At 47.4% G+C, this 23,986-nt stretch overlaps 1 protein-coding gene across 5 annotated transcripts in view; it reads left to right on the top strand.

Annotated features, from left to right (window-relative positions):
• Window positions 1-203: 203 nt before the first annotated feature.
• The window catches only part of RNF152 (ring finger protein 152), a 902,175-nt gene continuing 878,392 nt past the window's right edge, over window positions 204-23,986 (top strand). For 2 of the 5 annotated variants that reach the window (XM_069613658.1, XM_069613660.1), the window contains exon 1: window positions 17,012-17,235. The gene's annotated coding sequence lies outside the window, so the exon portion shown is untranslated. The other 3 variants (XM_069613656.1, XM_069613659.1, XM_069613657.1) reach the window with 3 other exon arrangements.

Genomic DNA, 23,986 nt, shown 5'->3' with positions numbered 1-23,986 from the left:
TTTAGGGTGTGCGCATTATCAAAAAGCAAAAGGTTCTGAGAAGTAAAAAGGGGGAAGCAAAGAATGTTGTCTTTTAAGTGAAGTAGGGAGGGGAGAAAGCGTGGGCGTTTGGAGGGAGGGCGCCTGCCGAGAGTTGGAATGGTTGTGGGTCACGCCTATATGTTTACTGCGCGTGGACCCGCCCCGCCTGTCAGGCTCTGGAGGCAAGGGGCAGGCGTGGCTGGGGGCGTGCTAGGCGCCGGTGGAACAGCGACGGTTGGGCTTCGGTTCGCGGAGCCACACCAGACGTAACCCGGTGCAGCTGTGGCGAGTGGGGGCCGTGTGCCTAGCACCCGGCGCAGGTGGGTAAAAAGCGTCCCACCTCAGCCTCCACCACCCACCTTCAGGCCACAGCCATCATCGTACTGTGCCCGGTTCGTGTATCCTTTGTCACAGCGGGGATTCGCTTCGCCCCCCCCCCTTCACAGTGGCACTCTGTCCGACGGTAGATGTGCTGTTTTCCCTGTCCCACTATAGCTTCTTTCCCCCCGCCCCCCCAACACCTTAATCTTCATCCAGGTCTTCGCAGGTGTAGCAGCTGCCCCGTTATCCGCGCAGCCCCGCCCCCATAGGTTACTTCTTGCCCCTTCAAAGGCCCCCTAGCATATCCACTGCTACACCCTGCCTCTCAGCATTCTATTCGGAAAATGCTCACCCAGTCCTGTTTTTTTTAATTTGCATTCCTCGGTTGTGGATCTGGATTAATAGGATAAAAGCAAAACTACAAGACCCGGAATGCCCAGAAATAAGAACTTATTAATCATCTTCCATATGGGTGGGCATGCTGACATACTGTATTGTATATGGGTGCACATGAACCTTCTTGACTGAATCATATCCCCACTGGCGGCACTACGTTCCATGTCTTCACGATTACCTTAATAACAGCACACTGTCCATGCATAGGCAGTTGGCCTCTTGATTTGCACCTGCACACCTTCCCCTTCCTTTCCCACTGAATCTGTCCCCACCAAACATCCACATAGCTGCACGAGACCCCCCTCCCGTAAATTGAGCCCTGCCTTTTCATTCTGTTTAACACCTCCACCCAGGACCGGCTGAAGATGTGAGGTGGCAGCAAACCACCATTTCAGCATGGTGCTTTGCTGCCACCTTGCTTAGAGCAAAAACAGTCTGACGCACCCGTGGGTTATAATGGCACAAATATAAGGTTAATAGCTGCCAATTATCACGAGACTGCCAGGCAGCAGGGAGTTTACACACTTAATATGCTCACTGAAAAGCTATAAACCCTTGTTTGTCGGCAGAGTGCTAATGTGGAGGAACCGTGTTACAAAGGCAACAAGGTGATAACAAGGGTTTATGCCCACTGCAAGTTCATAGTAGCCCCCCCCCTGCTCTCCAGCTTGCTCCATCATCCCCACCTTAAATGGCTTTATCCACCTACAACTTCACAGATGGGTCAAAATACCCCTCAATATCTGTGCGCTGCCCCCATACATAGCTTGCACCTTGACTACGACTACACAGGTGTTCATCCCAGAGCTGTACCCTACTAGAGTGAGACCTTCTTTTCTGGTCCAGGCACACTGAAGAGGGAAGGTCAGAATACGCCTCCCGTCCCAGAAGATCCTCAAACAAGGAAGAAGCACCAAAGACAAAATGGCCACCGATCGTATGAATATACATCAATCCCCACTGAATCCCCAATGGACAACTAGCATGAGAGATACCCTCTCACCAGGCCCTACAACCCAGGAGCTGTGCGCACACTACCCAGAGTGAACAAAGACACACAAGAGGGAGCCAGAGATGGGTACATGGACAGAATCGACTAAGGCACTGAGAAGCCAAGCCTCAAGTCGTTAGAGACACCACAACGACATGGCTACGTCAGACATAAAGCACACATGCCATCCGCACATTCGGGACACTCATACACCCAACCACACAAAGAACACATGCGTACAGTTCTATGAGCAAGAGGACAGTGACATGTACATACGGTCTATGTTTTTATTATTTTTGCCATTAGCTTGTCGTAGGAACGCAAGAAGGGCATGTGTAAATGCTTGCAGATGCTTACATGTAAATAACCTTATGGAATGGCAGGAGCACTCGAGGGACCTGACAGCCACAATCTACTAATCTTTGGACACTATGGAAGGCACATACAGAAGAAGCCAGACCATGGCTTAGGAAATCGTAGTAGGCCATAGCTGTTTTAGGAAGACCTGAAGTCAAGCAGAATGCTGTTCATGCAGAACCACTGCAGCGTGAACAAAGCCACAGCCAAGGTCGTAATGTTGCAAGTGACATTCCTTACCCTGAACCGAAGTAACACAAGCTGCAAATGAGCCCATTCCCTGTAAAATACAGAATAATTCAGAGCTCCTGAGCTCACAAACGTGGTCTCCAACACGTGATTCGGCTGAGCTGATGAGGAGACAAGTTTTGGTGGCTGGGAAGAGCCAACTGTTTTGCGGACCGGACAATGGTTGCAACAAATTTGTTATACTCAAGCTATAGTTCTGCGCTGGGAACGGAGCACGCTCATGGCAATAATGGTCCACACGCGATTATGATGCTGACACATAGTTGTACCTCACGGACACATGGTTGCACCTGCACCATGAACAGGTGTCTTGCGGGCTGCGACCGGAGTTTGTCCCAGGCTTGGGGGCCCGCGGATCACCCAATCAAAATCTATGGCCCTAGAGGTGGGTCGCTGGGATCACTGACCAATCATGGGGTCCGCACACTGTAACAGTTAATAGCCGTTTTTAGGGATGGTCCAGGCCTGGCACCTGACGTGGCCTGGTCCAATGAACTAACCTCTATATGGGTTCCTATAGGGGAACTACCACTCAACAACCTATCCAGAGTGGAGTTAGGTTTTTTGGAGAAGGGCCCAGAATGTGATGCAAGTTGTGACGCCATTTGTTACCACAACTGGCCTGCGAGCCATGATTCGCTTAGAGGTGCCCGGAATCACTGCTGTGCATGTGATTCCTGTGATGTGTTGGCTGTAATAAACCTCAGTTATACCTTGCTACTTGTCTGGACCTTACATTCTTTTGGGCTGGGAAGGAGTTAAGCCTTCCATGAGTTCTGCATTCGCAGACTCCTAGCAAGAGGCTCTGCCTGCCTGGGAGTTCACCCTAACAACACTCTCTGGCTTGCAGGATTAGATTATTCAGCTCACAGTCTAGGACCAAGCTTTATAGTGATGGTATTGTGAAGCCCAGCTACTCAGTTCATGACATATTAAGCCAAGATCTTGGCAAGAAGGAAAGGCATCCCATTGAAAACAAGGTTTGAAGTCAGGTGTTCCAAAACTAGGGTGACCATATTTTGAAAATAAAAGAAATGGGACATGCCACAACGATAAAGGTAGAACTAGCACACCCATCCACTCGGGCACCACCCACAAAGAATACCACATTAAAATGAATGCAATTTCCAGCATTTATCCTATTTATAGACTGCAGATTCGGCTGTGACAGTAACCATGTCAAATTCCGAGGCTTTTGGTTTGATGGTTATTACAGACTTTGCTATGTGGATTTATTTACCAATCTTGTGGCACAATCAGCAAATACCAGTGCCAGTAAACCAAAATGGGAAGGTAGGGAACTGTTTTTGATCACACACACCTTGAATTGTTGCATCTCGGCAATGCTCGCCCTCTCCTTCCAAAAACGACGGACGATTTTTTACATAAATAAAACACTTGGGACGGGGCAGAAGGCTTAATTCTGGCAAACTGTGACACCTGGTCACCCTACTCGAAACCCATAGTCTTTTTCAGGACGATTATCTCTACTTAAAAGCCCTACTTTGGGATAAACTGCACAAACACACAGAGACTTGCTATACATGGAAAAGGTTGCATTAATGTGACAGGCCACAGTTTACAAACATTGCTCAACTGGCCGCCTGGCCTTAGAGACTAACCAAACCATTAACACATATAGGTAACCACCCTTCCTCCCCATTCACTCCCATCAAATATTCTTCTCCCCCTTGAACTTGCCAACTTTTATCAATGTCCTCGACCTATCCTTTACCTCTTCCCCTTTCTTGTAATAATGGGCTAGCCTGTCCATGTCAAAAACGCTGGTTACAAATGCCAGTGAAATCGCCATTTGACACGGCTTAGGGCTTCACTGCTTTTAGCGGTGACATCCGCCCCAACAAATGGTCAGGAGTGGGGGGCATGCATGGGGTGGAGCCACAACGGGTTTGGGCAGGGCAAACTGTTGGTTTGTCTGCATTTGCGGGGACAATATAGTGCTAGGGGGTGGGGCTCGGCAGATGCTTCTGCAAGGTGAGGAAGAAGGGGAGGGGTCAAGCAAGAGAGCTATAAATGTTTGTCCTTGAAACCAGGAAATATGGATTCTTCTTCAACTTGGTGTTTCCCGGGGAGGAATGGTTACCTATTCCACTTTATCTGTGTTGTGACCGTTCTTACTCTTTCTCCCCCTCGATGCTGTCAAATGAGGCGCCAATACATAGTATGCAACAAATCTAATTTTCAAATAAGATGTAACTATACATTTTGGGGCCAATACATATAACCTTTCGTGCTTGTCATGTCTTATGGATTTCTACTAAGGCAAATTCCCAGACACATAATGTCAGGTACACGTGGTTAGCTCCAGCTGCTTGAGGTACCAAAAGTAGCGCGTGGTAGATATTTAATCAAGCTAGCCAAGCCCTAGACAGTATCCAGGAGTTATACAGCTCCCAGCAACCCCCTACCCTGTAAGGATGATTCACAGGATCCTTTGTATACATGCACATTTGTCTAGGTATAGGTTAAGCTGTAAGTCTCTTATTTTCACGGTAATGGAATGGAAGTCTGCAGGTGCCGCATCCCAAGTAATGTTTGTTATTTAGTGGTTTGGTCTATTTTTGCTATCCTTTGAAAGTAAGGGTGACATTAACTCAAGCTGGAATGTGAAGGAGTTATCAAAGATCTGCTAATATACACCCCAGTCGGATCTGGAAATCATTCTTGACCATATTTGTTTATTGGGTGGCAGGGGGAGCAAAAGTACCAGATCAGAAAAGCGAACAGCCCTCATTCTTGGGCAAGAAGAGTATTGCAGCCAATCTTTTGACATTCATGTAGTGAAAGGCTTTCTTTGGTGCAGCTGTAGGTATTTGCGATCTCCTGCCAATGATCCCTCACGTTGTGCTACAACCCCATTCCCGTGCTTTCTACCTTTTGGTTGATTGGCTAGGATGTGTTGAACCTAAGTCAGGGATCGAAATTACGAATGGATAAGCAGTAGTAAAAGTAGGGTATCCAGCGTTAGCTAGTGACCAGGAGCTAGTACACAACGTTCTGCAAATCTTCCTTTCACATAAGATAAATCTAGCTTTCACATAAGATGCAAACATATAATTGCTTTCATTATTTATGACTCCTTATGTGGTAAATGTAGTATAGATGTTTCCTAATGTTTATTTAGAGATGATCCCACAGCATCAGTTGCCCTGGAGAGCCAAGGTGTTGGTATTACGATAACCAGGCTCTTCTAGGCAACAGGCTGGAGCTAAATAGCTGCCAGCACCCCTCAAGTTCGAACCCTGTGAGTCTACTACATGTATTGTCATCATATAAGATACTTGCATCATTGTCGGGTACTTGCGCATCAGCCAGCGCTGACTATCAGACCACTAGCACCATCTACTATGAATTTCAATGTGTTGGTATTGATGTTGCACCTTATTAATATAACTTGGGGTTTTATAGATCCAAAAATGTGGGCAACCCTTTCTGCAATCTCAATTAATCATTGTCATTGCCTACTTGCGGCACTTGTTTCATCCTCCCCAGAATTTTAAGCTTAGTCTGCCCAAACAGTGTTCAAACCTGTCAGTTGCCACTGCCATTCCCAATATAACGAGGTGGTGAAGGAAGAAAATGGTTCGTCAGGCTCCTTACACAGTAGAAGAAAATGCCCCTCTCAAAACTGTTGCCGACTGGAATTTGAGGTATGCCATCTTTTAAGGCCGAGTCATTGCTTGTACGACTCAGAACAGTTGAGGACGTTAAGGTGTACATCTGCCGCTGGTGTGCACCATAGATGTGATTTTAAAAAGTGTATTACCTGGGGGTAACGTACATCAATTTTATATACTTGGGGCGTGGCTAGGGTGACCAGACGTCCCGGTTTTACCAGGACTGTCCTGGAAATTGGAGCTCTGTCCCCCTTTGTCAAGATTATGTTTCCATTGGAAACAACAGTGGTCCCGGTTTTGGGTAGTAGGTGGTCTTAGCTGGCAGGCACAGCTCGCACAGAAGAAATGCTGCATTGTGCAAATTAAGATAGTGTTAGTTTGTGACAATTTATTATAATATGTGTTTATTTTAACAGTAACACTTAAAACCCCTTCTCCTCCAACCGCTATTGAAGTGTAGTGCTTTGACAGCCACTTTCAAGAGTTAGTCCTACTTCCCCTTTTTTTACTTTTTAAATCTGGTCACCATAGGCATGGCCATTTTTTCAGGCACAAGTGTGAGAAACCAATGGGCAGGCAAAAGAAAGGTTACTTCATGCTGTGTTTCACGCAGGAGTCCATAGATGGGTCCAGGTTTTGATTGCACGTTTCCCAACTTCACAAGTTTCAGATCACTCATACTCCCATTGCACCTCCTAGTCCTGCCTTACCATGGGAAATGGCTCATGGGTTACAGAGACTCTGACCCATACGTTTCGTCCCTTAAGTCCACCAGTTTGGAAATCTTTTAAGCTGGGTGTGCACATTTGTAGCATTCATTTCAGGACTTTGTTTCTCAGCAGTTAGGTCTCAATAGATGTGTGAGTGGAAAATGTATACATGATTGTTCGTCATCATCAATCAAAGACATGCTTCTCAGGAGGAGGATTTGAGGGGTTGGGCGGTCAAAGAAACAATAGTTTGGGCACAGATGCACGTGAGGAAGTGGGGATAAGGGCTGTGGCTGCCAGGATGGTGGGAAACTCTCAGGCGGCTTCAGCCCACCAGAGAGTTGTGGCGGAGGTACATGACGTAGCCAGCAAGAAAGTACTGTCTGAAGCCACAAGGGTGCTGAACAGCCACCAGCTTTAGTCATGGCACTCGGGAGTTCAAGACAAATGGGAGGCCACGGGCAGTCGGGCAGGTGAAGGTGGGGATGTGGATGGAACTCCTTCCAGCCCCTACCATAAGGTGGGGGGTTACCAAACTTGTTGTATTAAGGCGATATGTCCTGAGTCCAGCCTGTAGGTAAGGCCCGCCGCCCAAGTTAAGGGCATGTACGCAGTGAGGGTCCATTAACGAGGGAAGTGGGCCGTTACCTACAGGTTGAGTGTTACCCAGTTATGAGCATAAACTCATAAACGTATGTAGAATGTTGAGGGTGTCATCCTTTGGAATGTTAAGGCTTAGTGGTTCTGAGTGACGTTTGGCCCTAGCAGTGAGCAAGGGTGTTAGTGGGGTGTGGGGCTGTCAGAGTGTTTCTCCCTCCTTTCTTGTCTTCTGTGTCCCCCACAATCCTAACCTATGGTGAAGGTGCAGGACCTGGATTAAAGATACACTTACTTCGAGTCCCTGGAGACCTTCATCTGCCCCCGACGGAAAGCCCCGCATCCCGAGCGTGTTTAGCTTCGGAGGCCTGCTTTGGCTGTTGCGCAGGTCTCGAGGTGGGAGCCCCTGCCTGGGAGTTAGGCAGAGGAGCGGTTCCCGAGATGACTGCTTTGCTTCCATCAGATGGTCCGTGATTGGAGATGCATCCGGGTTGGAGCAGTGGAGCCGAGTTGGGGGCAAGGACCTCCTGTACTCCTGAGCCTTGGCTGCGGCGCAGGTCTCATGCCGGGGGGGGCCTTGCCTAAGAGTTTGGCCCTGTGTTGAAGGCCGGTGTGCAGAGCAGTTTGGAGGCCGGCACTTGGCAGGACCCGAGGTATCTCAGGCGTCTCCCTTGAAGAGTGCGGTAAGTGGCCGGGAGGCGACAGGTATGGAGATGGACGAGACGAACGGGTACAGACGTCCGTTGGGGGGGGGGGGACAGTTGTGGACGCCTGGTTCCTTCTCTAGTTTTGCTTCTGCGTCCGCGATAGACGGCTCATTGAGGACAGGGAGTGATGTGGACAGTGCAGAGCCGAAGGGCAGAAGGATGACGTTGCCCTCGGCGTTGGCTTTGCGGGCCAATCACCATCAAGGCCGTTGGTGTTCTGTGGGTCTTGTCCTGCCCACGCCGGCATTCAAGTTGATACGGAGATCTTGTGGCACAGGTCTTTTCCGATTTCCCACAGCAATGTCCACGTGATGCAGTGTTACAGCGATGTGAGGGATGTCATCGAAGTTCCCATTGCAGTATGTTATGTTATGTTTTGCATTTATATAGTGCCTTATATACCATTGGTATGGTCTGAAGGCGCTGGTAGGTTGAACGCCCTTGGGAACCGAAGTTCAGGTCAGTAGAGAGAGTAGAGCGAGTCCAAAGGTGCGTGTGCGCACCAGGTATGTGTGCAGCTGGTGCGGAATTCATGTGGTAGCTGCTTCTTAGCGGTAGGTGTTGTGGTTGAGAGATCAGGAGTATGTGTTCGCTCTGGCCGGAGTTATCCAGACCGAGTGTGGCTGCGTTAGGCCTGAGGAGAACGCCTGGCTGGGGGTGTGAAACCAGCAATGTTTACTTAGAGTGATGGGGAGTGAGCGGCAGATGTTGGTATGAGAACAGTTATACCGAATGGTGTCATAGTATCTTTGTGTTCTAGTTGTGTGGTGGTGTAAAGGAGAGAGTGGGGTGTGGTATGCTGTATACTCTTTCAGATTTTCCCTGTATTTCAAAAGCATATTATGTACGTCGCGCAATTCTGTGCGGTCAGGTCTGTTCTATGCATTTTTGTTCATTTCAGGCGTTCAAGATTGCCCTACACACTCATGTCTGCTCGACACACTCACGCACTCTGGTTCACCTTGCGTGTTCTAGTCGATCCTTCAATCTCAAGTGTTCCCCACGCATGCTCTCAAGTGTTCCAAACGCATGCACTCATGTCCTCTTCGCGCATGCACTCCTGTCTACCTACGCACTCATCCGCTCTGTATTCTCGTCTGCTCTGTATACACATTCGTTCTGTATGCTCATCTGATCTACACACTCATCTGGTCCACACACTCATCCGGTCTACACACTCGTCCGCTCAACATACTCATCCACTCTATTTACTATTCATCCGCTCTACGTACTCAACCGTTCAGCATACTCATCCACTCTACATACCCATCCGTTCCATACACTCATTCGTTCCATGCGTTCATCTGCCCCGCACACTCGTCTGCGCCCTGCACACTCGTCTGCGCCCCGCACACTCTCGTCCGGCGCACCCACTCATCGGCACAACATACTACTCGCCCGCTCTATGTATCCATCCGTTCCACACACTCGTCCGCACCACAGACTCATCTTTTCCGTACAATCATCCGCTCCACCTACTCATCCGCTCCACCTACTCATCCGCTCTCCACACTCATTCGCTCTTACACGTTCGTCTGGCCAAACGTTCATCCAGTCTATACGTTCGTCCGTTCAGTATAGTCATCAGTTCTACGCCCTCCTGCGTTCTGTTCGCTTCTCTGTATTTGCATACTCGTCAACTCTACACGTACTCATCAACTCTACACGCTCGTCCGCTCTACACACCCAACCACTCTGCACACTCATTGGTTTTAGTATGTTCATTTATTTCATCCGATCTCCATACTCATTTGATCTTTCTAGTCGTCTGTTCTTCCACTCATGCACCCTTCCACTTAGTGTATTCATCTGTTCTATACGCTTCATCCATTCTAACTATTTCATCTATGTCATTCGCTACGTTCCCTCTTCATTCATTATGTCCATTTCATTGGTTCAGATCACCTTACTTTCCTAATGATTTATTCCTACTATCCACTTCACTGTTTTGATCTACATTACTCGTTTAGTTCTTTTTGTCTTTCTAGTTTACATTCAAGTTTATTTAGCTGTCATTTAGCGGTTTATTTTTCTGGGTTCAGGTAGTTTGTTGGGTCAGTGTTATTGTGATGATGCTAGTTTGGAAACCGCTTGGTTTTAGGGGAAGAGCCAGGTTTTCAGTAGTTTGCGGAAGGGCGTTAAGTCCTCAGTTAGGCGGATGTGGGGTGGGAGCGAGTTCCACAGGGTTGGAGCCAGGGCTGAGAATGATGATCCGCCTAACCTGACTGAGTTTGTCTTAAGAATTACTAGGAGGCCGGCTGAGCTTGATCTTAGGGTGTGAGTGGGATGATATGGTATTAGCTTGTCTTGAAGATATTGAGGTCCAGTTTTATGCAGTGCTCGATGGGAGTGGTATAAGGTTTTGAAAGCCACCATACGGGCTACTCGAAGCCAGTGCAGTGTCTTAAGGGCTGGGGATACGTGGTCTCTTGGACCAAGCGCAAGTAGCATTTTGGCCGCCGCGTTTTGTGCTCTTTGGAGTTTATTCAGTTGTTAGGCATGAATTCCAAGGTATAAGGGGTTTCCGTAGTCCAGTCTTGATATGACGATTGATTGGACCGCGGAGACTCTGTTGGGAAATGAGAGGTATGGAAAGATGCGCCTAAGGGTTTTAAGGTGGTAGTGGCAGGATTTTGAGACATTGTTGACTTGGCGACAGAGTGTTAGGTCGGAGTCCAGGGTGGGGTGCATCCAAGATTTTTCACTGTGTTGGAGGGTGTCAGTAAGTTGCCCATGGCGGGTGGCCAGGGTAGTGGGTGCGGAAGAAGATCGGAGTTGCCGCAAACCATGGTTTCTGTTTTGGAGGGGTTTAACAAGAGGTGGCTTTGGGTCATCCAGAGTTCTATGTTGAGGAGGCAGGATGCCAGGTCAGGTCGGGAGTTGGGTTTCGAGTTCAGGAATTTTAGAATTAGTTGAGTGTCGTCGACGTAGTTGTAGCACAGGATGTTGTGTGAACGAATTATTGGTGAGAGGGTGATCAGGTAGAGATTGAACAGGAGGGCGGATAGACATGATCCTTGAGGGACTCCAGTGTCGACTGGTCGGGCTTGGAAGGTAAAGCTGGATAGTGTCGTTATTTGGTGCCTGTCTTTGAGGAATGACGCTATCCATTTAAGAGCGGTTTCATGAATTCCTAGGGAGTGGAGGCGGTCTAGGAGGATTGAGTGATTGATCGTGTCAAAGACGGCCGATAGGTTGAGAAGGATTAGTGCGGCGCATCCCGCGGAGTCTGCTGTCATTTTAAGGTCATCCCAGATCGAGGTTAGGGTGGTTTCAGTTCCGTGACATGTTCTGAAACCTGATTGGGCAGGGTCTAGGAGATTGTTGGCTTCGACAAAGGCATTTAGTTGAGAGTAGGCGGTTCGGTCAATGAGTTTGGCAAGGAACTTGGTGTTTGAGATTGGGCGGTAGTTTTTGGGCTCGAGAGGGTCGAGCGAAGGTTTTTTAATTAGAGGTTTGACGTGCACCATTTTGAATGCATCGGGAAAGATACCGGAAGAAAGGGAGGCATTTATGATAGATCTTGCGTGTTCTCCTACGCAGGTGGAAGCAAAAATTTCTTTAAGGGTTGTGGCTGGGCAAGGGTCCAGTGGTGATCCAGATGGTTTGCGAGCAGATGGAAGTTTGAGAAATTGTTCTGGTGATATTGGACTAAAGGATTCAAATGTTGGGGTTGCGTAGAGGTCGCAGCTGATGGGCTGGCCGGTACGGGCGGAGGATTGCCCGGTGGCTGCAGTAGAGCCAGTTTGGTGTTTAGAATTTTTGTCCTTTCGATAGCCGTGGTGTAAAAGTGGAGGGAGAGTGAGTTGCACAGTGATTGTGACGGGGTCAGGACGGTTGTATTACAAGCCGGATTGGTGAATTCGGAGATGATTTTGTGGAGTTCTTTGCTTGGGTTTTTGCAGTTTAGGATTCGGGTGTTGTAGTGGGCTTTTTTTTTGTGTGTGGAGTCTGGGGTTGTGGGTCGCATTACAAGCATCTCTGGCTGTCCTGGCTCTGGTGAGGTACACCAGCAGAGGATGGAGATTTCCACAACAAGAGTGTCCGGCTGTCCTGGTCATGGTATTCCAGCAGAGGACAGTGAATTCCACGGCAAGAGAGATTGCGGCTCTGAGAGTGAAGAGGGCCGGTATAATTTCCTGGATTTGGCGTTGGGGTACTTCAAGGAACCGTGTGGATTCGATGAAGATTAAATAACGGATAGAGAAGGTTAGTGTCTTGGGCCAGTGTGTTGTTGTCTTTTTGTTGTGGCCCATTTCTTAGGGGTGTGAGGTATAGCTTCCAGTTAGAGTAAGGGGCTGATGTTTGTGCAGGCCGTTGTTCGTCCTCGGTGGTGTGTCTTGTTGTGGCCTTCCAGTTTTGTTAGGTATTGGGTTATTTCACCCTAATTGCCTTGTAAGTCGTTTTGGGGGCATTCCAACAGTTTAAGTTAACATTGTATAGGGGGGTGGCCTTTCCTAAGCCTTAAGCAATGCTGGACTTGAGGGTGGTACACTGAAGTATTTGTGTTTCCAATTTAACAAGGGGTTTTGTTGGACATGGTTGGACTCATGGGTGTAGTTCATAATCACATCATCATTACTGTTTCGTGTGTAGTTCATAGGGGACGTGGTCAGACTTGTGGGTGGAGGGAGTTTAGCATAACTACACTTTGGCGCATAATGTTTCTTTGAAAAATGTAAACTATTGTGTTTTCATGCAAGCTTATGTGTCTTCTCATATTGATATTCATGTCATGTCGTCTCATTTGTCAAACAGTTCTGGTACTGGCTGTTGTGATTCCTTGTTGTTCAAGGGCGCTTGACCTGGTGTGTTTTGGTGTGTAAGTGTGCATGCTACAGCCTTAAGTTGAGCTCATATTTCTGGGTTTTATTCCGCTTATTGTGACGTGATGGTGTGTGTGTTGCGAGCTGGTGTGTGACGCAAATGTGTGGAATGCCTCGTTAGACCAGAAGTGTGTCGGGGGGGGGGGGGCGGCAGTCGTGAACACCTGGCCCTTTTCCCTGTGTTTTTTGGATGGTGTGTAAATTGTGGATGACAGGGTGGGTCCACGGGTTCTCAGCATTGAGGAGGTATTGAGTTGTGGATGCCGGGTGGGTCCACATTATTGCTGCTAAGGGCAGTACGATTAACTCCGTTTTGTGTGGCAGAGGGATGCTTAATTTCTTGGTTAGAGCTTAGCAAGTTGAATATTGAGTTGAGTTATGGTGGACAGTTGGGCGAGTCCACAAATACCATGGCAGTGTTATGTTGTGGCTGGGTTAACCAGGCGGGTTTGTGCCTCTGGTTTTGTTGCGGTAGGTTTGTGTCAGCTGCAGGTGTTAGTGCTTGTTTCTTGCAACGTGGGTGGATGGCCCCCATGTTTTGTTGTAAGAGGGTGTGTGATTTAAGTGTTGTTGATTCCATCTGTTTAGGATTTAGGAGCAGTTGGAATTCTGCAGTGTATCCACGTTCTGTACGACACGGGGTGCCCCAGTGTTGTTCTACCTGGTGTGGGTTGGGGTGTGTTAAGTGTCATTATGTCTACATTCCAGTTCTTATGCAGTGGTAAGGTTGTTAACAATGTTGTTAATAATGTCTTGGTGGAGTTGAAAGGTATTTCTTAGTTGTGTGGTCCCTCTGTGGTGTTGGGCATTTGTTGTGCTCTTTTGAGCTGGGTTGTGCTCGGGAGTGGCAGTTCCGAGAATCTGGGGAGCAGACCAGAGTGGGAGGATGTTTGTGCGATGGTAGTTTAGGGTTTGTTAGGTAGTTGTGTTCTTTAAATGTTATGTTATTTTGCATTTATATAGCGCCTTATGTACCATTGGTATGATCTCAAGGCGCTGGTAGGTTGAACGCCCTCGTGAACCGAAGTTCAAGTCAGTAGAGAGAGAGTCATAATGTGCGTGTGAGCACCGGATATGTGTGCAGCGGCGTTGCATTTCTGTGATGGCTGCTTCTTAGCGGTAGGTGTGGTGGTTGGGAGATCAAGAGTATGTGTTTGTTCTGGCAGGTTGTTATCCAGACCGATTCTGGCTGCGTTAGGCCTGAGGAGAACACCTAGGCTGGAGGGTGTGAAACCAGCTGTGTTTAGATAGGATGATGGGGTCAGGGGGGGGGGAATGAGGCAAGTGATGGTATGAGAACAGCTATACCGAATGGTGTCATAGTATATATCTATTCTAGTTGAGTGGTGGTATAGAGAAGAGAGTAAGCATGGAGATGTGATAAGGTAGTTCATCTTGAGATTGAGCACACTCCAGTAGTTCCATGCACTTCGGCCGTTCCATGCACTCCAACCAGTCTATGCATTCAACCATTCTGTGCACTCCCACCATTCTGTGCACTCCCACTTCTCACTTTGTTCCACCCACTTCTCCCGTTCCATCCACAAACTTCCCTGTTCTATCCACATACTTTGCCCGTTCCGTCCACGTACTTTGCCGTTTCATCCACATACTTCACCTGTTCAATCCACATACTTCACCCATTTCGTCCCTCCATTTCCCTTGATTCATCCACATATTTCACCAGTCCTTCCACATACTTCACCCCTTCCATTCATCAGTTTCGTTAGTTCCATCCATCCATATACTTGACCCGTTCATCCGCATACTTGACCCTTTCCATCCACATACTTCATCCTTACCATCATCTGTTCCATCCATTTACGTACTTCACCCGTTCATCCGTATACTTCACCCGTTCCGTACACCCACTTTCTATGATCCATCTACCTATTTCAACCTTTCCTTCCGCAAACTTCACCTGTTAAATTCATCCAATTTCTTCGTACCTTCCGCACATTACAAACGTTCCATCCACGTACTTCACCCGTTCCATCCATACACTTCAAGAATAGCTTGATCTGGGAGTGGCAGTCCTGGGTTTCTAGGGGCAGCTCGGAACGGTGGTAGTGCATTATTTGTTATTTTTGTTCTTTGTAGGTTTCTATCGAGGGGTTTGAGTACTGTCTGTGGGAGAGTTGAGTTTTGCAGTTAAAGTGGCATCGGGCTTGGTCATTCTGGTAGATAGTGGTTCAACATTTCGGTAGTGGTCCTGTTGGGCCTGTGGGGAATTTTGGTAGTGGTCCGGTTGGCCCTGTGAGAGGTTTCCTTGTGTTGGGTGCTGTGATTGCTAACATGGGCGGCCGTCGTGTTCTGTGGTTCAGTGCTGGTCTTCTGATGACTTGGATAGAATGCTGGTCATATTTCCCTCGTATCTTTGTTTGTTTCCCCAAGGGAGGGGGAAGTGTTATAATGTATGTTTATGAGCTTATGCTCATAACTGGGTATGTAGAATGTTGAGGGTGTCATCCTGTGGAATGTGAAGGCTTAGTGGTTCTATGAGTGACGTTGGGCCTAGCAGTGAGCAAGGGTGTGGGGTGTGGGGCTGTCCCAGTGTTTCTCCCTCCTATCTTGTCTTCTGTGTCCCCCACAATCCTAACATATGGTGAAGGTGCAGGACCTGGACATTAAAGATACAGTAAACTTACCTCGAGTCCCTCATTACTACATTGAGCCCAGCCACTGAGGGGCATACGGCCATTAGCACTCGTGTAGATCCCTACACGGGTGCTAATGTGTGTTTTTGTAAAAATGTTATAAAAAGAAAGAAAAATGTACCTTTAGCTCGACGCTGTACAGTGCCTTAATGAAGACTGTCTAGACGGAGACACTGTGCTGACTGTTGTCGAGCTAAAGGTGAGTTTTTCTTTCAATGTACAAAATAACAAAAATAAAAAAGTGCTCGGAACGCAGCCTTGCCTTTGTGAATACAGCCTGCATTCTGAGCATTTTCATTGGCTATGGGCGCCTCCCAGGGTGCTAATGAGTGAACGATCCAGTACAATCACCAACATGATAAACCAAACAAGGGTGAAGTAAAAAAGATGTGTGCAGAGTAAAAAGATATTTCTAAGAAAGTATTTGAATAGCATGGAGAGGAGCGATTAGGGAGTATTAGAAGACAAGAACTGGGGGACAGTTTAGGGCTGCAGCTCAGCAAAGAAAAACTGAAGCTGTCTGTAACCAGTTATCTGTAAGTTGACTATTGCCTAATAAAAGCAGGTGCAGACCACGTTTACCCATTGTAATCTGTTCTGTTATTTATTTCCGTGTGTCTAAAGGGGGCCTTGTTGGAGGAGGGGTTGCTGGAAAGGCATGTACAGTATTCTGTTTGAAACATGGATGGAGTCGGGTCCTTTCAACGCTTTCAAATGAAAGGGACCTCGAGCATGGAGGGTGCAGGGATTGGGCAGGGGTGGGTGGGGCAGCAACTGCCCCCATGTTGCCAGCCAGCAGTCTTGTAACATGGCGATCTATTCATTTCTCTATTTTCGTTCTGGGGCTTAAAATGGGCGCTTTGCAGAGCTCTCATTAGAAGCTTGGTTTTCTCTTCCCACAGGATATACAGAAGTGTTATCACCTCATTGCCTTCTAACACTGGTTCGTCTATATCGGGGTTTATAGCTTTTCAGTGGGCATTTAGTGTTTAAGCTCCCTGCTGGCTGGCCATCTCGTGATAGTCGGCGACTATTAAACCTACCTTTGTCGCCATTGTAATATGAACAACCCGGGTGCCCGAGACTGTTTTCGCTCTAAGCAGGGGGCCTCCACCCCATACATCTTCAGGCAGGCTCGTTTTGAAACCAGAGGGTGAGGTGCGGGTTCTCGCTGCTATCTGTTTCTTTCTCTCTTTGGTATTTTGGAATCGTTACTGTTCAGTGAAATGCCCAGCTAGATGACACACTTCTTGCACAGGCTACCTGTGAAGCTACTGTGCTAACCAGTCAGTGCCTGACTTTGACTACCATATACATTTCGGTTTGCAGGGTAGGGCGGGAGAGTGTGGATGTGTCGATCAGCTCTGTGGTTGACTGGGATTTAACACGACTGCACAACACTTCAGTGTAAGGCACTGATTTTCCAAATCCCGGGTGTCCGTGCTGCCAGCACCAGAGTCACCGAGCGCCACACTTCGCGGAAGGGGGTGAACTTCACGCGCCTGAGCCTCCCTGCCCATGTGTGAGCGGGTAGGAGGGATCAAGGGGCGGGACGTTCGCCAGAAGAACGCAGACGACCCAGGGAAAGCAGACGGGCATTAACGTTTATGTATTTACTTTCAGGGAAGAGGCGCTGAAGGCAGGGTGGCTGCAATACCGTGGCGGGGTAGAAGCCCGCAGGACGATTCAACAACAGCGCCGCATCGCACAGCTCTGCCTCAGAAGACGGCTTCAGTCTCCAGAGCCCGGACACCAGTACCATCAGGTAACAGCAAACAACCGCCCTCTCGCCTGGACGTTGCGTCCCCAAAAGCGGGGTTGCATCTGCACCCCGTTTCCATGTGTAAGCGTCCCTCTCCGCTATGTGTGTGTTTTTCAAGGTAGACGCAATAATGTTATCTGCACTGTGAATTACAATGCGCGCGGTGCATCCGAAATCCTAGTGTGGTGTGTCTCGCATCTCCAGACAATGACTTCTTTCGAATGAGACCGCATTGGTTGGGTATCGAAAATGCTTCATTCACAACAAAGGAAATGGTTGTTGGGGGCGGAGGGGCATAGCCTGTCTACTCGTATATTATAACGCGTTATGCTTGATCGAGCTGTCCGGAATAGAAACAACACAGTAATACCAGTGACGAGGGCAGGGTGTGCAATGTACAGATAGACAGAGGGAGGAGTGCGCCTTTTTGTCTTCAACCTGCTGCATTGACAAGGCGTTGCGCCGTGTTTCAGTTGTGCTTTATACCCAGATCAGGGGATCTGCAGGGGGGGGTTGACATGCGGGCCCGTGGACGAGAACAAAGAAGCTGGTTATTCTTAATGTCCCATTAATTCCAGTGCCAGCCCTTGTAATCCATCAACTCCCTGCTCTCTGATTAGGTCTGCTCTGCCACTGCAGAAATGTTGGGCTCTGATTGCATTCACGCCACTCCAGTATATCCCCGAGGCTAAACCTGTACCCTGTCAGCCTTTGCGGATTAGGGTTTATATTTGGGGTTGTGGGTTGGGAGATTGGGGATGGACAGTGGGACCGGTAATTCGGATGGTCCACCAGGCCAAATCATCAAAATCCCAGCCAAAAGTAGTGAAGGTGCTTGTTTTTAAGAAACAAGACAAGACAAAACAATTCAGACCTTACAGCTATGGTAGGCCAACTTATTAGTTGTCTCTTTCAATACGACATGGGTCACTTCCTCAGACAGTAGTAGTTGGGGGCAAGCCAGCTCCAGAGAAAGTTGTGCATACCACAAGCTGACCTAGCCCTGCTTGGTGCATGTAAAGAATGGGGCTAAGTGGTTGTTTGCCTTTGTGTTATGTTACTTGGTTTTCTTGTAGGGGGGTTATGCCATCTCCGTGGCATTTTGGGGCATGTTTTTTATTTAATTGTGGATGAAGGCTCACACATTTGTTTGACCTTCTTCACTCCCAAATAAGATCATGATTGTTCAACATAACATGTTTTGTTCCAGGTGGAGGGGTTGAACCACTACATAGGACGTCAACCTTGCTAGCACTGTCCAGATGTTTCTGCAGGCAGCTGTGGAAGCATTCTGTTGGCGTGGTCCTTTCTGTTCTTGGCTGGAATGGATAGGGTTTTTAGGTGACTGTCGACAGGGATAGTCCTTGCTTTCACTGACCTTATGCACTGTGTTGGTTGTACTCAAGGGTCCCTTCCATTGGCCCATCTGTACTACTGTACCAGATCACAGTAGTTTATTTACGTTCAGCCAGAGATGGAAACCTAGGGATTGTGGTGATAATGGAGCCATGTGGTAACCCTGAGGCCAAATTATGGGAGTGGGTTAGTCGGTATGAATAGAATTTAGAGTACCAATATCTTGCACATATTGTCTGCTTCAAAAAATGACAAAGAGCAGTGAAGAGGGCCACATAGTGTTAACCTGTCACCCTTCATGCCGTTTGATAGCATCCCTTATGTTATCAATAATAATTCACTACATCCAGCAATAAGGGCCTAATCCATGTTGAACAATGTTTTACTGCCGGATGTATACCTTTCCAAGGAAAAGTTTGCATTATTGAGGTAAACAAATGCATGTCACTCGAAAAAGGTTTTTGTTTTTTAGGTCCAACCATTTAAGGGACCATTTCATAGCAATGTATTCACTATCTGAAGCAAATTCTTGCTTTGGAGAGAAGGTGTCCTAGTGTAGAGGGGTGATCTTCCAACGCGTCTTATAGGGAGACTGGTGTAGGTGGGTACACAATAAATAGCTTAACCCTTCACTTATAACTTGACCCGCCTCTTGTCTCCAAACACTGCTCTTCTGGGTTCAAGATCACCCCCGTGTACCTCGCTAGGAAGGTCGTAAGGGTAGGGAAGATCAAGAAGTTAGGATAGGCAGGTTCCCCAAATACCCCTAAGCAGAAAACACAAGGTTAGAGTAACTGGAGCACAACAGGGAAGGCAGACAAAAGGAATGCTGGTGTATGGTTCTTATGTTTGTGAAAGCTTACCTTTCCTCTTTCAGTACACCAGCAGGGTTGTTTTTTTTTCTTTCTTTTTTTACAAAAGGGGACAAAACACAAGGCTCTATATACAAATTACTTTAAGTCTAGCAGCTGCGTAACTAAAATATAAAGCACAACAATATAAAAAGTCCTTTAAAAATGTAAGTGTCTTGAAAAATGTATTCAAAGTCTATACAGTGCACTGTATTAAAAAAAAACTATTTACAAAGATCTTGGTTGAAAGACAACCTGGCCAGGGCTGTCTGAAGGTCTTTGGCTGCTGCCTGCTCTCTTGATCTTCTCTCTTCCTGCACTCTTCTGTGCTGACTTTCGTGGCAGATGATGGCAGCAGGCAGTAACAGTGTGGGGGACCCCCAAAGTCTTTGTTTCGGCTGGGCTGCATAGCAAGCAGCAGACCAGCACTTAATGCAGCGTGGGATCCCCCCACAACTCCACTTCACCTGGGCCAGATCTGTCAGGTGTGGCCCAGGTGGGCCACCTGTCAAGGGGGAGGTGACCCATTGATTTAAAATCAGCTCCATGAAGGCTAAAAATACATTGGGCTCTCCCCAGCTACGGAGAGCGCCAGTAATTATAGGGGCCTGGGCCGGCAGGTAGTATGGGCCACGGGGGGGGGGGGTGGCAGCAACAGTGTTCAAGCGTTCCCCTATCAAGGGGACCACCAGCTTAGAGGCCTCGGCTGCAGTGTTAACCGGTGCAGAGCAGAGCGCTTCTAACCCTAATGAAGGTACACCGGGTGCTCCGCTCACGCCGGCAATTATTATTTTCCTTTTAAGAGTAAAGGGACACTTGCAAGGGACCCTTGCGTCGGCACGTGCAAGGCCTCCTTATTTTTTCAATTAGGGATCCCTGGCGCGGTGTCACATGCCAGAGATCCTTTCATTAATCAACTCCCTTACTAGGGGTTTCCCTAGCATTAATTTCCCCAAAGGTATTGTGTTAAACAGAGCGGACAGCCCACATTTCAATCTTCCAATTTACTCATATTGCAGAGTTGATATGGGCCATCCTCTTGGCATAGAAGCACATGTAATTGCTTAAATTGTGCACATGATTTGTGTTATATTGACTAGCCTTAAAGACCATGTGGATCAGTGCATCTTGATTCACCTAAGAGAGCGTATGCAGACATGCAGCGAAGGAAAGTTGTGTATGGCGTGCTGCACCCCTTTGTCCCCGCCCCCCTCACCCCAGACAAATCTGGTTAACCTTGGAAGGGGCACAGCGCTCCACTATCCGGACAAGCCTCATTGTTAATGTCAGCCGGCTACAGTGATAATGGACGCAGTACAAAACTTACTAACATATTGTACTCAGACTGAGGTGTCATCATATCAGATTGGCCAAGTTACTACGCGTGTGGCCGTGAAGCTACACAGAGGCCAGAGCTGTGTCTTTTCACTGACAAATAGTTTTCCATCACTTCATGCTCTTATAAGGTGATGGGTTCCATTCCTGGTCCAGATTCACCCGAACAAGCACAGGTCTCTTGTTGCACCCCTTAAGGACTCTACAGTGGCAAACACTGAACCTCAAGACACAGCTCACATATGCATATGTCCGTTAAGCGAGAAAAAATGTGCACACACTCCAGCAAAGTCCAATATTCAAGCCTTACTTTCCCTTGTCACCATTACCTCCTCCGGTAGAGGGCCAACAAAGAATGGTTGGCTTTTTGTATGGTTTCATGCGTTAGTCCCAGTAAAAGGTTATGCTAGCCATACTCTCCAGGGCAGGCGATGGAGCCGGACATGTGTAAGTGCTGATGGAATGGTATGCTCCAGTGGTTTGCATGAAAATACAAGTTGCAGATTTGGTAGAGTAGGTGAATGTTATGTCAAATATTAATAGTTAATGATCTATGTCCTATTACTGTGTATAATACATGTACTAACAATGCTTGTGTTATGTTGACTTATACAGCGCACCGTTACCATTTGCATGGTCTCCAGGCACTCACATGGCTCTGTAAGAAAGATGATGGGTGGTTTAGTGCGGGAAGAGGGATAGGATAGAGGTTGTGCTCTTCTGTCGATACTTGCAGAACCAGGAGAAACTGGCATCTGTGCGTGTCGGCTTCCTAAGTGTGCTTTGATTGTGTGCACTTTCTTGTTGTGTCCGGAGTGGTAAGGCCTAGTGTTTGGGAATGTTTGTTGTTTGCAGATGTTTGTTGTGGTGGATGTGTGATGTGTGTTTCGTGTGTAGTGTGGCTGGCCCTTTAGGGCGTGTGTGGTATTTGGGAGGTATGCAGGAGAGGATCTGGAGTGCTAAGTACAGTGGCAAGCTTCAGACTGTAGCATGCTTTCAACACAGAGGCAGGATTCAGAGGGTAGCGGTACCCTATTCAATACAGTATCTACTCTTCAGAATTCAGCTAAATGCAATACATTGGGTACCCTCAGAAATTCTTCTAAGTGCAGAACTGTTAATTACTGGAAGATAGATTTGTCAATAACCGTACAATTGTCCCTTAGGAGCCGCTGTTTCTTTTTCAGATGCTATCGAAAGCATAATGCCAGTCCTCACAAACATATATTCCTACTGTTTCACTGCCCCAGCACACTTGTGTTTCCCCCCAGTGGACAGTTGACTGACCCCCTTTAAAATAATGTACCTCTCTATGTAATAATGTTTTTCAAAGACTAGTTACTTCTAACCTACCTCTATTTCGGAGGTGACAATCTTGAATGAGGAACCGGTTATAAGTAACACGTTCTGACTCTCATCTCCTTGGGAGAATGGAGCCGTCGTGGTGCCCAAGTGTGTCGGGATCCTTTTTTGGCCATGGCTCATCAATGTTGGGCACCATAATGGATTGGGGTTTTTGTTCAGTGCAGGGTTAGTGACACCATCACTGTAAAAAACAAAACCATGTGTTTGCAGACACCAAAAACCGTTCAAAACATTGTGAAAGTGCAAGTTTTTTCCAAGAACAGTAATTTTCATTGCAAAAATATTTGCATTTGTATTGAATATACAACATTAAATTGGTGTTAAGACAATGGAATCGTGTAACCTGGTTGTCCAAGGGGGTACTACTCATAGCTCAAATGTATACTTCTCTGCTAAATCACATGGAACTGTTATGTCAAGCAAGCACACAATAATGGTGTTGTGGGAGGGCAAGGGGAAGGTTGTAAAGACATATGTTTTGAGGTCATTTAATCAATATATCATTTGGTCGTTGTATGAAATGAACATTGTAGTTCTGTTATATTGTGACTTTGAAGTGGGTTGCCACATCAAACTTGACAAAATATGTCTGAAACAGTCTCTTCTAGAGGCCTTTGGTAGATTTGGCAAACTGAAATCACATTGAAACAGGGAGGATTGAAACAGGGTCTTGGTGCATTAGACATTAAGGATCAGTTTACGCCTAAAGGCCTCAATGCTGTTGATTCGGAAATCCCTACTCACTATTTCTTGGACATTGGTAAGGTTTCCCAGACTCAAGTGTTATCTGCCATTCACTTCTGTTTAGCATATGCCTCCCTGTGAAAACAAGGCATCTTAACTGGTTGGAACACTCTTGTTGGTGGCAATCTATGGGACTCCAGAAAAGCTGCACAGCACCAGTCAAGGCCTTACAACATGCTGCAGCCCAGTTATTATCTGGTGCTCGTTGCTTCAGTTACATCATAATAGGACTCTGTGTTACACTGGCTCCAAAATGTGTTTTGAAAGCAGAATACCTCCCATCCGAAGCTCTGCACCTACAATTCCCAAAATACTTAAAAACGAAACGTTTGTGCTCTCAGAAGACTGCCATGGTCTACTGAGAAAAGAAACACTTTGCCTGGAAATTCAAAAGCTCAAGCAGAATCAAACTGACTATCCTTCCACCAGGTACAGGCAGATAAACTGGAATTAGTCCCTCCTGAACCATGCCATGCCTAGCAGTTATCATTTTCAGGAACTAACGGAACACTTTTTTTCTCTTGAAGAAACACCTTACAAACAGGTGCTAGTCTGGCACGCTGCCTGCTCCGGATACTGGTCTCTTCAGACGGCGCCAGAATACCTCTCATGACACAATTCCTAATCACCTGAACCTGTTGTCTTCCCCTATTGCTTCTTGGGTGCAGCCCGCCTCCCTTTGCTCCCTGGCACTCCACCCCCCCCCCCCCAGTAAAAGTGCACTTGTCGCATTCACCTGAACTGCTAGCTAATCTCACTACTTGTATCCCACCCTACTTGCTCCTCCAGCCACATATATGGCACGTGATTTAACTGCCAATCATTGTGACTTTTTGCATCCCTCTGCCTCTTCCCCCCCCCCCCCCGCCTCCCAGTTTGCGGTTTAGCACAGCTTCAAGAGCATTGACGGCTTAAGTGCCAGCCTCCACACAAGGATATTCTGTTCAGCATCAATGATATTTAGTGGCCCTTTTCCTAGCCAACCATAAAAGGACCCTGCAACAGCAGCCACCTGTACATTTACCACTGCTGTTCCCCTTCTACTCTCCCCCTCCCCCACACGTCTCCTTTCCAGTATTTATGCAAGCTAATTGCACCCTTAT

This window comes from Ambystoma mexicanum, chromosome 5p (assembly GCF_040938575.1).
Source record: "Ambystoma mexicanum isolate Mex_15411 chromosome 5p, UKY_AmexF1_1, whole genome shotgun sequence".
NCBI classification, from domain to species: domain Eukaryota; kingdom Metazoa; phylum Chordata; class Amphibia; order Caudata; family Ambystomatidae; genus Ambystoma; species Ambystoma mexicanum.
The sequence above is the reverse complement of the archived record's forward strand: the minus strand, read 5'-3'. Positions and strand labels throughout refer to the sequence as shown.